The sequence below is a fragment of the Sinocyclocheilus anshuiensis genome, unplaced genomic scaffold, assembly GCF_001515605.1.
Source record: "Sinocyclocheilus anshuiensis isolate Anshui unplaced genomic scaffold, SAMN03320099.WGS_v1.1 scaffold1396, whole genome shotgun sequence".
In the NCBI taxonomy this organism is placed as follows: domain Eukaryota; kingdom Metazoa; phylum Chordata; class Actinopteri; order Cypriniformes; family Cyprinidae; genus Sinocyclocheilus; species Sinocyclocheilus anshuiensis.
The window spans coordinates 237,593-253,919 of NW_015544208.1; the positions used below are offsets into that span (position 1 = coordinate 237,593).

At 37.6% G+C, this 16,327-nt stretch overlaps 1 protein-coding gene across 1 annotated transcript in view; it reads right to left on the reverse strand.

The window, feature by feature from the left end:
• Nucleotides 1–16,327, reverse strand: part of LOC107697058 (syndecan-3-like) — a 31,060-nt gene that overhangs the window by 7,222 nt on the left and 7,511 nt on the right. The window lies entirely within an intron of this gene.

The window sequence follows — 16,327 nt, forward strand, 5'->3', positions numbered from 1 at the left end:
TTATTTACATGCACATTTAACAATACACTGCAATAATTTAAATATATACATACAAATAAATACATATTATATATATATAATATGTATCTATAACATTAATCACTAAGATTTTCTTTAATGTTTTTGGAAAGAAGTCCCTTATGCTCAGCAAGGCTGCGTTACTGATCAACAATGCAATAAAAAAGTGAAACTGATTAAAATACTGTAAACACGATTACAATGTTTTGTATTTCTGTATTTTAAAATGTAATTTATTCCTGTGATGGCAAAGCTATATTTTCAGCAGCCATTACTCCAGTCTTCAGTATCACATGATCCTTTAGAAATCATTCTAATATGTTGATTTGGTGCTCAAGAAATATTTATTATTATCAATATTGTGCTGCTTAATATTTTGTAGAAACTAAAGATTCTTTGATGAAAAGAAAGTGAAAAAAAAACAAAAACCAGCATTTATTTGAAATCTTAATCTTTTGTAACATTATAAATATCTTTACTGTCACTTTTGGTCAGTGTCTTTCCTGAATAAAAGTATTACTTTCTTTAAAGAAAACTGTTTTTATTAAAATATGTAAATATATTAACAAACACATATTGCCATTACCATTTTGAGGCAAACAAACAGTTTGAAACACATCAAGTTTATACCAGAAACGTATCTCTGTCTTAATGCTCTCATATTCAAATATAGTTGTGAGACAAGGAAGGACCTTTTTAGGGTATTATAATAGCCTGATAAAAAGCACATTTAAATCACCACAATATTCATGATGCATAATGTTATATTACCGGCAAAATTTTTGTGACTATTGTGACTCTATCACCCTCTCTAGTGCCAAACACATACTATTAATCTGAAGCATTTCGTTACTATTCTAGACATTTTATCAACTAAACCAGCTCTAAATAGTGCTATGGATTTGTGCTGATCTTTTTTTAAGCTCAAAGTGCATTTGAACACCAGGGAATCAGATCCCACTGTGCCTCAATCTGAACTGCTATTAACCACAGGCCATTCACTAAATGCAATCAGGTCTAATGCGATTTCTTCTCCAACCTGTACAACACTCAGAAATACATGCTGCAGATGCACCGGATCTCCTTTCCAAATCACATATGTCTCTGCAAAACCTGGTGCTCAAGATGCAAGACTAAGCCAGTATGCATATTGGGACAGATTGCGTGTTTGTGGATGTCTGTATCCTCCCCTGTAATGGTGGGGTTGGTTTGTGGTGTAATTTGGTCTACGATATGATTAAGGGGTAGAATTGGCTTGCACAGCAAGGGTTCTTTCACAAACAGTTTGTGTGTGTGGGTGTGTGTGTGCGTACAGATAGAGAGGGGGTGTGGGTAAAAAAGCTTTTTAGAGTCAAATGTAAATATAACATCCATCCGTCTGGCGGCACATAATGACGAAAAAAATACACTGTAAGGCTGCATGATTATGAATGATCAGTTTTCTTTGATATTGTAATTATGATTTTTAATTTTGATTTATAGAATTTGCATTATAATGCGTATTTTGTGTGAGGCAATGGGTACGTGTAAATCAAAATTCTCTTAGCAGCATAAAAATTATGAAATATAAATTTAAATGTTTTTCCAAAATACTTCTTTGAATAACTATAATATATATTGCACTGTTTATATTTTCTGTATCATTGTTTGCATTTTGTTAAATGTACCTCTATGTAATTTCTTGTATGTATGTGTGCACTTCAGTGTGAGAGCAAAAAAATTTCGTTGTACAGCTGTACAATGACAATAAAAAGCTATTCTATTCTATTCTATATTTATAATGGAATGCAGTAGTTGAAATTTAAAGGGGTCATATGATGCAATTTAAATTTTTCCTTTCTTTTTGAAGTGTTACAAGCTCTTGGTGCATAAAGAAGATCTGTAAAATTGCAAAGACTAAAGTCTCAAATCCAAAGAGATATTCTTTATAAAAGTTAAGAGTCAACCACGCCTACCTAAAGCGGCTCGTTCTAACTCGCCCCCACATCTACGTCACGATGTGGGAAGATTTGTATAACACCACCCAAATGTTCACGCGTAAAGAGATAGAATTTCCACTGATTCTATATTCTATATCACAACGCACTGGATAGCTGGCCAATCAGAGCACACCTCGCTTTTCAGACGGATGAAGGGCATAGAGAGGCGGGGCATAGAGGAGAAACAATAATGTACAGTATGTGGAAAATAATGTGTTTTTTGAACCTTAAACCGCATAAACACATTTCATTACCCCAAATACACAAAATAATGTTCTTTTTAGCAACATCGTATGACCCCTTTAAGTAACCGTGGCAGGCATAAACACAATTTTGATTATGTATTTGTATAATTGTGCAGCTATAATGCATAGAAATGTATAGATAGATAGATAGATAGATATATGTATTGTCCTCTCTTTCTCTGCCAAATTTGATGTTTTTCTTTACTGTCTTCTTTCCAGAGGAACAGCTGCGAGTATGACTTGAGATAGAGAGAGCGTATGAAAGAGAGCGAGAGAAAGATCACTGTGTAAGTAAAGTTAAGAGGTGACTTGGTCACTAGGTGATGACCTCATTACCACGGAGTTAGACACACACAAATATCTGAATGCACATCTACATGTGCCAATTAAATACAAATACCAAAAAAACAAATGCATTACAGCACCTCCACCTATAAAACATCTGACCCTCAAGTTTAAACTTTGTCTCTTGAAATGCATGGTATATACGTGTATGAAGTGGACAGCTGTTTCTGTAGGACAATCCTTAATCCAACCAGCAAGTGATCCCATAATCCCACGGGATTAGGACCATGTCGGATGCCCATATGGGTAAAACGCCGTGTGTGTCAGTATAAGAGCTCCTCCAAAGCATACAAGTATTAAGCATTTATGATGCGGTGACAAAAACTATCCCTGGTTTAATCAACGAAGCCTGGCACATAACCAAATTATTATACATTTTACAAAACTAAATTTGAAAATTTGAAATCAGCAACCCTCTTTACTTCATTAATGTGACATATTTTAAATTAAAAAAGGATATTAAAAGAGAAACAATTGTAGGGTGGAGCTATATTTAATCGATCTGGAAATAACTGGGTTGTTAAAAGTGACAGGTGTTTGGAGGGGAGGGGTTGAAAAAAAGAAAAAGAATTTTTAAAAACTTATAAATCAATTACATAAATGTATACAAGAACATGAATAACACTTTTTAAATTTAAGTTAATAACTATTTTTAAAAATATTTTTATTTATATTTTTATAGAAATTTGAAAGAGAAAGAATAAATTTAAAAAAGAAAATTTAAAATGTAAAAATTATTGTTCACAATAAAAATGTGTATTAAAGTAAACAAATGCATAAAAAATTTAATTCATGCTCCTTGTAAGAGTCATTTTTTTTACTCAAACCTAAAACAGTGGCTTCTGTGTTAGAAGAGAAATCTCAACTTCGTAATAAACGATTTGCTAGATTGGATGAGCAGTTAAGGCAGTTTTGGCTTGGGTTTTCCAAGTGTTATGTGGGGAAAGTGTCTGGAAAGCTTTCTGCTGAGAAGTTGCCATGGAAACACTTTCATGGTATATTATCCGAGTCATGACCGCTCTTCCCACACGACAGCCAGCCTTAAACACCCGGAATCACTGCTGTCTGGGATAACAGGGTAAAACAGGGTTAACTCGCAACAGCATGTGCGTAACATGACCGCTGTCACACAGACTTGTAATAAACTCAAATGTGCAGATCAAGTGATTCGAGTATGCAGTGCTTGTGAAGTTTAAAGGACGGTATTGTGCGTGTATTTGTGTGTCCGTGTGTGTCTGGGTGAATGAACTCTTTCTCCTCGCAAGCAGATGGGGCTTCCTGTGGATCATAACTTCTCTTGTGTTTCTAAGAAACTTTTCAAAGGAGCTAAAAAATGCAGCCAGGGGCTAGGGAATGGCTTGCCTTTGTGAGTATGTGGGTGTGCATGTAAGGCCGAGTGTGTGTGGCCAGTCTTTGTGATTATGAACAGTCCTCCCCCTTTCCCAGAATCCCCTACTGTTCTCAGTGTGTGTGTTTGTACTTCTGTATGTGCCCGGAGATCCTCATTTCCCATATCTTTGGGGACAATCTCAATTTTGCTGCACAAATAAAAAGGAGGAGAAGGTACATAGAACCGAGGGAATAAGAGCGACTGCAGGTTTTCTAGAATAGCAGTCACTGAAAGTGCAATAGGAGCAATTCTGGACTATTATGGAGAGTTGTTGCTCAGTAACAGCATACCTGACTTGAGTACAGAAGTGGATGAGAAACACTGTGGAAATTTGGTCCACTGTCAAGTATTTAATAGCATCTACTGCCACTACAGAATCACACTCACCAATGAAGGATTGTGCATTTTATGTAATGAGATCATCATTTAGGACACAATATTATATCGGTTTTGTTTTTTACATAAAGTTAAACTTTATGTCCTGCTACAATCAGTTAATGGCTCAACATGTCTTTAAAGGTGAGTAAAATTAACAGATGGGAGTTTTGTTCTCAAAAGTAAACATTCAAACACACAAGTAAGCAATGGAAACGGTCACGTGGACACCTATACTCTTAAAGGTCCCATGGCATGAAAATTTAACTTTATGAGGTTTTTTAACATTAATATGAGTTCCCCTAGCCTGCCTATGGTCCCCCAGTGGCTAGAAATGGCGATAGGTGTAAACCGAGCCCTGGGTATCCTGCTTTGCCTTTGAGAAAATGAAAGCTCAGATGGCCCAATCTGGAATCTTCCCTTTATGTCGTCATACGGGGAAAGGTTACCTCCCCTTTCTCTGCTTTGCCCGCCCAGAGAATTTGGCCCGCCCATGAGAAAATGAGCTACTACCGCGCGCGAGGTGAGCGCAATATTTTTTTTTCCTGGAGAGACATCATGGCTTGCAAACGAGCGAAGCATGGCAGTTGCCCCGCCTCTCTCCTCCTCATTAGCATTTAAAGCTACAGACACAGAAATGGCACGTCCTAAGGAAAGCTCATTGTGGGACTGGCTCGTAGTGGCTGAAATTCTGCACCAAGGCTGAATTTCGGGAAAGAGACTTCAGATACAGTACTAGGGACCACTTAGGCCTATATAAAAGCATCCAAAAAGCAGCATGTCATGGGACCTTTAAGAAAAAAGTTTTTTTTTATTTTTTATAAAAAATTATTTTATTCAGCAAGAATGCATTATATTAGGGGTGTACTCAAATAGTCGAATATTCGCTCTGTAATTATTATTCTCAAAAAATACAAATACTATTCAAATTTTTCTCTGTGTTGCTTTGCTGGACGTAAATGCAGGAATCCGTTATAAATCCTAAACACGCGAACTAAGTCAGTTATAACTAAATGCACTGGGTGGCGCTGTGGAGTGCATTAGCAAGTTGATTGTATTTGATTACAGAATGTCGTCGTCTGCATTGCGAAGTTTGAAATTACTCAAAATGATCGAACTAAATGATCTTACAAAATGGAATTACTTTTGATTACATGAATCAGTGAAACTGATATATCACAATATCACCACCACAATGAGAAATCACATGAAATTCAAACACCAGTCGACTGAGGAAAGACAGCTGTCCATCACTGCATTCACGACTGCAGGTAAGCGCAGCTGTACCCCGAGTGGCCCAAGAAGAGAGCTTATGATTAGTGATCGACCGATATTGACATTTTATAACCGATACCGATACCAATTATTTGTGTGTTTATGTACCCGATAACCGATATGCAGAACCGATATTTATTTACTGTTATAAATAAATAAATGACTGAGTAACAGAAAACACAAAGCGCTGAAAAAATCTTTGCTTAGCACACCGTTATCTTTGCGTCTCTGGAAGGTCTGTGTCGACTGAGGAGCCAATTCACCTGAGAATGTGCATATTATTGATATAACCTAACATTTGTTGTAGAACGTTGTGTATAATGCCTAATCAAGCTCGATTCAGAAATGGTGACAAAAACTTGATTATTAAAAAATAACGTCTTTCTCCTTAAACGTAATTTAAATAAACGAATATTCGAATATGAGCCCAAATATTCGAATACAATATAAAAAAAAAAAAAGCCCATTCCTGCATTATATTGATTAAAGGTGACAGTACTAAAGACATTTATAACGTGACAAAATATTTCTATTTCAAATAAACATTGCAGCCTTGGTGAGCATAAGAAAAAATTCTTACCAACCCCAAAATATAAATGGTATGTATATGTTGTTTGTATACATGCATTACAATGATTTTGCAATGTGGAAAGAGAAAAAAAGAAGTGGATGTCATTCAAATCCAGTTGTTACACCACCAAAGATTATGTTACATGTCATTTAGTGACATACAGTACAGTAATTGCAGGGACTATCCTGCACGAGTAAGTTGAGGTTACAAGTCTTACTTAAGGTCACAGTAATGACAGGGCATCTGTCCCACGCTCCATTTCAGAATCCGTGAGCTTTTGGTTGCCAGCCCACATCAATAACCTCTACTCAACCATCATGTGATGTGCGTGTCTGTGCATGTGCATTATAAATGAAAGTCACATTTGCTTCAGAATGAGACTCATCTGACCAGAATTCATATCAGGGTTATTATCGCCCATTAAAAACATCAGGTCAAAGCAGGAATGCAGTTTCCAGTCACACGCTCCTTCCTTTTCCACACCAAAAGATAAAAGTGGAGTGTATGGAATGTGTGTAGTTAAAGGAGTGCAAATATACAGCGAATGCGATCATGAAAGCAATGGACTGGTTTTTCTCAACGTTATCTCACTCTCCACATACAGGCCTCCAGACTAAATGACCCCTGAAACAAAACATTCAAATACCATTTATTGCAACAAAACTTTTGTGAATATGTCGGTAATTAGTAGGGCTGAACGATTTTGGAAAATAATCTAATTGCGATTTTTTTTTACCAATATTGCGATTGCGATTTAATATGCAATTATTTTTTAAAGCTCTTTATGTTCTGTATTATTCAACAAAGACAAGCTATAAATTATTGTATAGTAGGCTATGACCAACACACTATTAGATAGAATAAACAACAATTTTATTTTCTGTAGGCCAGGCCTATATGTTACAATGAAAGTAGGTGATGCATGAATTGATATGAATGACATTTTTATTTAACAACTACAATCACAGATTGAAAAATTTATGTTTTCATTTAAAAAACCTACAGGGAAAAAAAAAAACCTGCATCACTTGAAACATTGAAAAATAGCATAGAGAGAATCACTTATTATTCTTCTTCTTCTATCTCTGTTATTTACTCTGTTATTACTACACCGGACGCGAGCGGCAAAATACTAGGTCCTTTGGCTGTTTACTGTTTTATTTATTTTCTTTTTCTGTTGATGGCCCGCGCTCGACTTGAAGCAGCGCTGCTTAGACCGATGGGTGTGTCATCAGAGTACCGCGAGAGCTATAAGAGAGCGCGGACGTCTCCTTCGCCGTACTCTGATGTCATACACCGATCTGATCTTCAAGTGGAACACGACTCTTTACTCTCGCGTGTCACGTGACCGAGTGTAATCGCAGCCTCTGCGATTTAAAAATCGCGTTTTTTTCATATCGCAAATGCAATTAATCGTTCAGCCCTAGTAATTAGCAAGCCTCGCAAAACTAAAGAGAAAAGACTAATGGCCCGTTCTCACCAAGGATGATAACTATAATGATAACGATAAAGATATGGTTTTAAAAATCATTTGCATAGTCCAACCATAATGATAATGGCACAGAGGAACAATATCATTGAAATCACTTTCAGAATATTTTTTCCAGCTGAAGAACAATAAAAACACTGACAGCGTGTCAGAATCCATCCTGCTTTAAAAATCTTGAGCCTTTCAAGAGGCAGACGTCATAACTGTAGCATGCTCTTATTATAAACAGAATGCTGATATAGTTATTGTTATAGTTATAATTATTAGTGTGAACGGACCTTAACAATAGGTCTCTTTTCAGTTTTAATCAGAATTGACTTAAAATGACTCAGTGGTTCAGTGAATCGAACAAAAAATTTAACTGATTCATTAAAAAGGAACTTGCTCATATGATCCTGATTCACCCAAAACCATTTTTTCAAGTCAGATTTAAGCAACCATTTTAGCCCCAGACTGGAGCTCTGCTGTAGTGACATCTCTCTCTCTCTGTAATCAGTTGACTAGGTTGTGTCGACTATCCCGTTCTGTGTACCATCCCACAAAGCTCTTTAGTGACTGTTTAACTCTCTCTCTCCTTCTCGGTCTGCGTGTCAGTTTGCTCTACCTCCAGCAGGTGATTCTGCTGTAATCTTTCATCCCTACACTTGTGGACTAGCAGCAGCGTAATCTGCTTTCCAGCACATATGCCCAAGCGGACGCGTATCTCACTTAACTCATATCGATCAATATCACTTTCCATGCACAACATGATAAGTAAGGAGATTAGCAGGAAGGAATGGAGAGAAAAATAGATTGACTGAGGCAGCTGATTCCGGTCTTCTCCATCCGTCTCCCTCTCTTGCTTTCACACTCCACCTGCTTTTGCAAATGCATGAAATAACAGGCAGCTATTTAACACGTTTGCAGCGTGTCTTCATTGAGAATTTAGCATGCATCCATTTGTTCCCGCTGGAAAGTTTATCTGGGGTTATACTGAAAATCACTGCGCAGGAAACACTGTCTGCACTCAGCTTGACAGTCACATTTCTACAAACACAGCTGCTCTTATTACTGACATGTCGAAGTATAATCATACCTTAGGTAATTGCAATTACTCACAAATAGCGGTGATATTCTGAGAGACTGTGACATCCATTTATTCATATAAATTAAATGCTGACACGGCATGAGCATTTATGTGACAATATACTGTATAAACTAGATAATCTGCCAGTATGCGGCTTTTTTGACATTATCTACACTACCTTTTTTTGTTTAATAGAACTTAATGTATTTATAAAGGATGCATTAAATTGCTCTAAAGCAGGGATCCTCAAATCTGGCCCACAGGATCCACTTTCCAGCACAGTTTAGCTCTAACCCTAATCAAACATACCTGAGCATGCTAATCAATGTCTTCAAGATCATTATAAAATCACAGGTAGGTGAGTTTGATCAGGGTTGGAGCTAAACTCTGCAGCGCATTGGCCCTCCAGGGCAAGATTTGAGGAACTCTGCTCTAAAGTGATAGTAAAGATATTTATGTTATACAAGATTTCTGTAATAAATGAAAACTGTTCATTTGAACTGTCTATTCATAAAAGAATCCTGAAAAAAACCCTGTCATAAAACCACAGTTTCAACAAAAATATTAAGCAGTACAACTGTTTTCAGCTTTGATAATAATAAAGGTTTCTTGAGCAGCAAATCAGCATATTTGAATGATACCTGAAGGATCATGTGACTCTGAAGCCTGGAGTAACGGCTGCTGGAAATACAGCTTTGCCATCTAAATTACATTTTTAAATAAAATGTATATAAACTATGAAACAGTTATTGTAAATATTTCACAAGTTTACTGTTTTTTTGATCAAATAAATCCAGCTTTGGTAAGCATGAGAGACGTTATGCAGAAACATAAAACTAAAATCTTACCGACTCTTAACTCAAGTCAACAAAAAAGTGGATGTGTCAAATATCAGATCTGTGCATAAGGTTTCATGTAAATGTCTACATCTGCCACTGTGCCATCTCTAGATTTTTATGTTATGGTTCCTGTTTCTGTTCCTGTAACACTATTCCTGGCTGGATCAGTTCAGTGGTTTTAATAAACCCTCTACAATCAAATATGAGCACAAGTTAACCCTAAAAACAAACTGTACAGTTCATTTTAATTATAGGCTTCCTTCTTTTTTGCTGTGGCACTGGAAGTTTTTAATGTTATATTGCTGGTCAGCACTTTGGTCATTTTAACTGTGCTCTATAAATGAACTTTACTGACATTTATTCCACTGACAGTAAGGCTGTTGACAGCCAGAGGACCTTCGTTTAGCTACAGTCATGGCAATATCAGCTGTACTATCATTCAGTGTTTGTGGCAATGACACCGTAGCACTGATCTTGGCCTAAGCTCTTGATTTGGAGGCCAAACGTTGGGGGAGGTGCTAGCGTGAGCCTTGACATCACGTTTGAGTCAGAATCCATCAACTCCATTATATCTGTAGTGAACCTGACGTGATTGTTGATGATTCAGGCCGTGGCCTTCTGCTGTCAGACCACTGAGACAAGATCAGCCATTAATCGGGCTGTTGACCCAAAAATATAAATTCTTATTTTGTCTGAACAAATTGTAGAAATGTAAGCATAAGCATGGATTAATCGCACACAATATTATCAATAACATACATTTAGAAAATAGCGTGAATTTTCATTAGTGACTTGCGAAATCAAAGCAATATACCTTAAATTAATAATGAAAATTACATCCTTTGTGTTCAATGGGAAAAAAAGATATGTGTCAATCTTCCTTTACACGCATAATGGAAACGTGCATACAATATGAATTTAATTTAAAAAAAGAAGAAAAACAGTTTAAAATGTTTAGTTTTATATCTCCGCCATTCATTTGTGTAATATCACAGTTCTTCTGCAAAACTGAAAGATCTGTTATTTACAGGGTCTCTCTCTTAGTCATTCTCCACACTTGACAGAAGTCTGCATTTCATCAGCTGTGTGTGTGTGTGTGTGTGTGTGTGTGTGTGTGTGTGTGTGTGTGTGTGTGTGTGTGTGTGGGGATACCTTAAATTACTAATGAAAATTATATACTCTGTGTTCAATGGGAAAAATTACATGTCAATCTTCCATTACACGCATAATGGAGATGTGCATACAATATTAATTTAATTTCAAAAAGAAGAAAAAAACACTTTAAAAGTTTAAAATTATTCTTTTTATATCTCCACCATTCATTTGTGTAATATCACAGTTCTTGTGTTATTTACAGGGTCTCTCTCTTAGTCATTCTCCACGCTTGACAGAAGTCTGCATTTCATCAGCTGTGTGTGTGTGTGTGTGTGTGTCAGATCCCTCTTATCAAATACTCAGAGTCTGGCTGAGCAGCGCAGAATCTCTTCAGCCAACATTCTGACATTATCACATTTTTTAAAACAACTTCACAATCACGTCAGTGGTACAGATTATTATGCTTGTTTTTGTCAAAATCTGATGGATAAATACAAAGTATAGCATTCTCTCTCCCATCACAAAAACAACCTACACTGGTTGTTCAATAAAGTGTGCAATAATGCTGTGCATTACATCATCTTTTACTGCAGTATGCATTGAGAAGTCATTGCACATCTTTTGACTAAAGATTGGTACTGAAATTAATAATCTTTGTATGCAGGCCACGGTCACAGCTAATGGAAATTGAAGGGCTATATGTTTAAAAGAATTTGCCATCTTGTTTCATACAAATAGCCAAAAAAAAAAGTTTTGGTGATTTTAATGTTACAAATAAAACGCTAAATGGATGAAACTCTAATAACTACTAAATGGGCAGGACTAAAAAAAAATTGTATGCTTTGCTACAATAATAGTCTAAATAATGTCCTTAGTTTTTCAATCTGATATTTTTGTACAACATCTTTATCACTGAGCTGCTGGAATACATCTTCTAGTAAAGATTTGATCAGAGTAACAAGCCTGAATTTAGATTCGACGAGCCTCTCAACTGCACCAAAGTCCCTTTGTATTCTATTGTCTTTGACTGCACCTACTGTAGGAAGATGTTCTGGTTATTGAGTTGCAAAGACGGTGTGTTAATTTGCACATCAATGTGCACAAAGCTTTCAGCTCCGTCACTCAAACGACTCTCTGAGCTTCAAAAACGGGCAACTGTTGAGTGATTAAGTTTCAGTAGAGGTTATAGTGAAGGTGAGGATGACCTTTTGTGCACATGTTTGCGCATGCAGGCTGAGAAACAAAGAAAATGCAAATGGCTTAAGCGGTGCACAGTGTTAAATCCTCAAAGATGTGCGCAGACAGTTTACTTTATGCATGTGCTTTCGCACACATTTTTGTCTTATGGCTGCAGGCTCATTTTTTTCTTCGGCTCTTATCTGGGAGTTTTTACTTGGTATAAATAAATCCCTAAAATAAAGTGTGTGTGAATAATAAATATTTTAAAACTATTATCTCAATGTTTGGCGTCAGTTTGGCTATGCAGAGTCATATTATTTAACATAAATCCACTGGAACTAAAACCCTCTAAAGAATCATTCATTCAGACTGACTATGATGATATGGATAAATACTTCAAAGCATAATTCTGAACTATTTAAATTAGCTAAATTGCAAGAGTCACTAATACAGTTTTAATAATAATTTAAGCATTTAGCAGACACTTTTATCCAAAGCGACTTACAGTGCATTCAGGCAATACATTTTTTACCAGTATGTGTGTTCCCTGGGAATCGAACCCACAACCATTTGCGCTGCTAATGCAATGCTCTACCACTGAGCCACAGGAACTAATGTAAAGTCCCTCTCGCCAGGAAATCCCTTCAGAAAACCACAGGCATATAGGTTAAGTTCACACAGCAGCTGAATACAGTTATCAGTCCCGTTTTGAAGCTAAATATGGTTTAGTTCACACATGCACTACCGTTTAAAAGTTGGCCAGTAAACATTTTTGAATGTCTCTTATGCTCACCAAGCATTTATTTGATAAAAATATAGTTATTACATTTCAAAACAACTGTTTTCTGTTAGAATATATTTAAATGTAATTTATTCCTGTGATGGCAAAGCTGAATTTTCAGCAGTCATTACTCCAGTCTTCAGAAATCATTCTAATATGCTGATTTGGTGCTCAACAACATTATCAATGTCAGCAATATCAGCATTTATTTGAAATAGAAAACATTTGTAACATTATATCTTTACTGTCACTTTTGATCGATTTATTCCATCCTTACTGAATAAAAACTGCATCCCCCCACTAAATTGTACTGTCCCAACATGTGATCGGTATCATGTTTTGGTTTTAAACGAGTGTGATAAAAGCATTCTGAACCGACTCTCTTACATTTCCAGGACTCATTTGTCTTGTGTACGCTTTGCATTTTTTCACGGTAACTCGCAGAGATGCAAACATAAGCTGCACGCTTTCAGAAAGTTTTAAATCCCGTCACTGCCTTTCCAACCGAGCCGCTCTCATCAGTTTTGTGGTCTGGACTAGTGATGTCCGGTTCGCGAACGAATCGTTCGATTTAACCGGTTCTTCTTAGTGAACCGGTTGAACCAGTTCACCAAATCGGACTGAATCGTTGAAAAGTGTAAGCATTAATCCACAAATTACTTAAGTTATTCACTTTTTAAACATGGCTGACACTCCCTCTGATTCGAAATAAACCAATATCCCGGAGTAATTAATTTACTCAAACAGTACACTGACTGAACTGCTGTGAAGAGATGAACACGAGCAGAGCAGCATCTGTGCAGCAAGCCGGATAATGAATGTACACGCCCACTGCTGGAGCGGTTCTCGTTCTTGAGTCAAGAACCGGTTGCATTGGTTTTCGGATCACCGGTACACTCAACCGAGAACCGTTTCTTTCGGACACGTCCGATTTGAGAACCGATGAGCTGATTCTCGTTCTCGAGTCAAGAACCGGTTGCATCGGTTTTCGGATCACCAGTACACTGAACCGAGAACCGTTTCTTTCGGACACGTCCGATTTGAGAACCGATGAGCTGATTCTCGTTCTCGAGTCAAGAACCGGTTGCATCGGTTTTCGGATCACCAGTACACTGAACCGAGAACCGTTTCTTTCGGACACGTCCGATTTGAGAACCGATGAGCTGATTCTCGTTCTCGAGTCAAGAACCGGTTGCATCGGTTTTCGGATCACCAGTACACTGAACCGAGAACCGTTTCTTTCGGACACGTCCGATTTGAGAACCGATGAGCTGATGATACTGCGCATGCATGTTATTTTTCAAGAGGATGAAAAGCATGTTATCCAAGTATTTTGTTAAACATCAGAAAGTGTGATAATATAAATATATTTTATTTTACTTTTTTTTTTAAAGATGAATGTATCTAATCCGTGTACTTTGTTCAGTTGAAGATTCTGTTAGGTTATAGTATAGACAATAATTAAGACTCTGTTTAATAGGAATAAGGGATGATTTATGAAACACCTGCACTGTAATTGTAGTTAACGATGACATTCACAAATTGAGTTTGTAGTAAATAGAACTGATGAGCACGAGTAGAGCAGCTGATGATATACTGAACGTGCGTGCAGCGTGCCGGTTAGAGTATCACCAGTACACTGAACCGAGAACCGTTTCTTTCGGACACGTCCGATTTGAGAACCGATGAGCTGATTCTCGTTCTCGAGTCAAGAACCGGTTGCATCGGTTTTCGGATCACCAGTACACTGAACCGAGAACCGTTTCTTTCGGACACGTCCGATTTGAGAACCGATGAGCTGATGATACTGCGCATGCGTGATTCAGTGTGAAGCTACCGAACAGTAGCGAACAGTAACTACTATGACTGACACACACAGCACGTATGAAGCGAACTGGTTCTTTTGGACAACTGATTCTGTGCTAATGCTATGAGCGCGGGTAAACCGAAGACTTGAATGAAGGGCAATCTGGCGAAACGTACGTTTATTTAATAACAAATAAATCGCAATGGATTATGTATAGTAAGTGGATTATGGTTTCTGCGCTGATGACAACTAATTTATTTACTTTATATCTTCAAGACTTAAATCCTCGTATGCACATCACTGCCTGTTACTGTATTTGGGTGCTTAGCTGCAAAACTTAATTGTAAACTTTTCAGATCATGATTATGATGTTTTAACTGACTGAAGTTATGATTACTGACTTTATTATATTTATATATTGTATTTTCATCCAGGCCTGGGACGATAGACTTGATATCATTACGTCATCGCGAATGACGTCATTGCATTAGGGCGTAAAAGAACCGATGAACCGTTTTTTTTAACCGGTTAATTGAAACGAACTGTCCGATAGAACCGGTTCGCGGAAAAGAACCGGACTTCCCATCACTAGTCTGGACGCGACACAAATCCTGTGCTCTACACGGATTTTTTTTTTCTTCCAAAAAGCACTTGAAGCTTCTGTCGGTTAATTACGATTGAACAGATGAGGTCATGCCTTCACTGGACTCATTTATTAACTGACGTCATTTTCACTGTGATAACACTTTCTGGAGCATGGTCTCACAAATTTTGTGTGCAGCTACAGATAATGTTGTCAGTTGAATGGTAAAACGCTTGCGATGTTCCTCATCCGTAAACCGCTTGGATTAAAAGCATCTGCTAACTGCCTAAATGTAAAAGTGTATGTAAACAAATGCTATATTTTTTCACAAAGCGATCTCATTAAACATGTATGCGTGCTCTCAAATGAATGAAAGCAGTTACTTTAACGCGGTTCATCATTTGTCTTTATAATAAACGCAAATCTTGTTGATTAATGGCCTGCACATCGCATCTGACACGCTTCGGCAGCGTTATCTAAATATTCCTCATTCCCAGTTAACTCCAGGGCTGTTTTTAACATTCTATATAGACGCTCGTCTGGCGCTCACCTCGCCCCACCCTGCTACTGGAAAGTTAACGACATTCCAGAAGTCCCCGGAGCACACGGCCATGCCCCCATTCTCTCGTTAACCCAATTATACTCGTGGATCTCCACGGAAACGCGTCACTACCCCAACCCCTTCCCCAAGCAAGAGGCTATGAGAACATCTGCAGAACAAACAAACAGACAGGGAAGGAGGAGTAGGAGGAAAAGGAAGGACACATGCGCATAAACACGTTTTCTCCAGGCAAGGGCTGTCCTGTTTGGCTACAATAGCTGTATTCATATTTATAGAGCGGCTTGGTGAGGGTTCTTAAAACTCCTTGTGGTTTTGGAACGCCTCCTACCAATGCTCTCTAATTTAGGCTCTTATTATAGCATGGCGCACGCAAGCACACAGAAATTTGGGACAGAAAAGCACTCGTCATTTTTGAGCGGGAAAGACATTCAATCATGCTGTGGCTTTTTCTGAGATACCGATCGCAACTGCCATTTACACAACTAAAACCACACCCATAAAAAAACATTACACTCCAGCCCGTTATAAACGCACCAATGCCCACACATCCGACTGTAAAATATAGTTTATGTGTCCCTTTCCTCCTAGCCAGTCTCTCTCTCTCTCTCTCTCTCAGGTATGGAGTGATTTCCCCTCCCCCACCAGACTGCCGGAACCGCATCTTAATTAGCGAGGGAGACCGAGAGAGAGAGACAGAGAGACAGAATGAAAAAGAGCAAGCAGGGAAA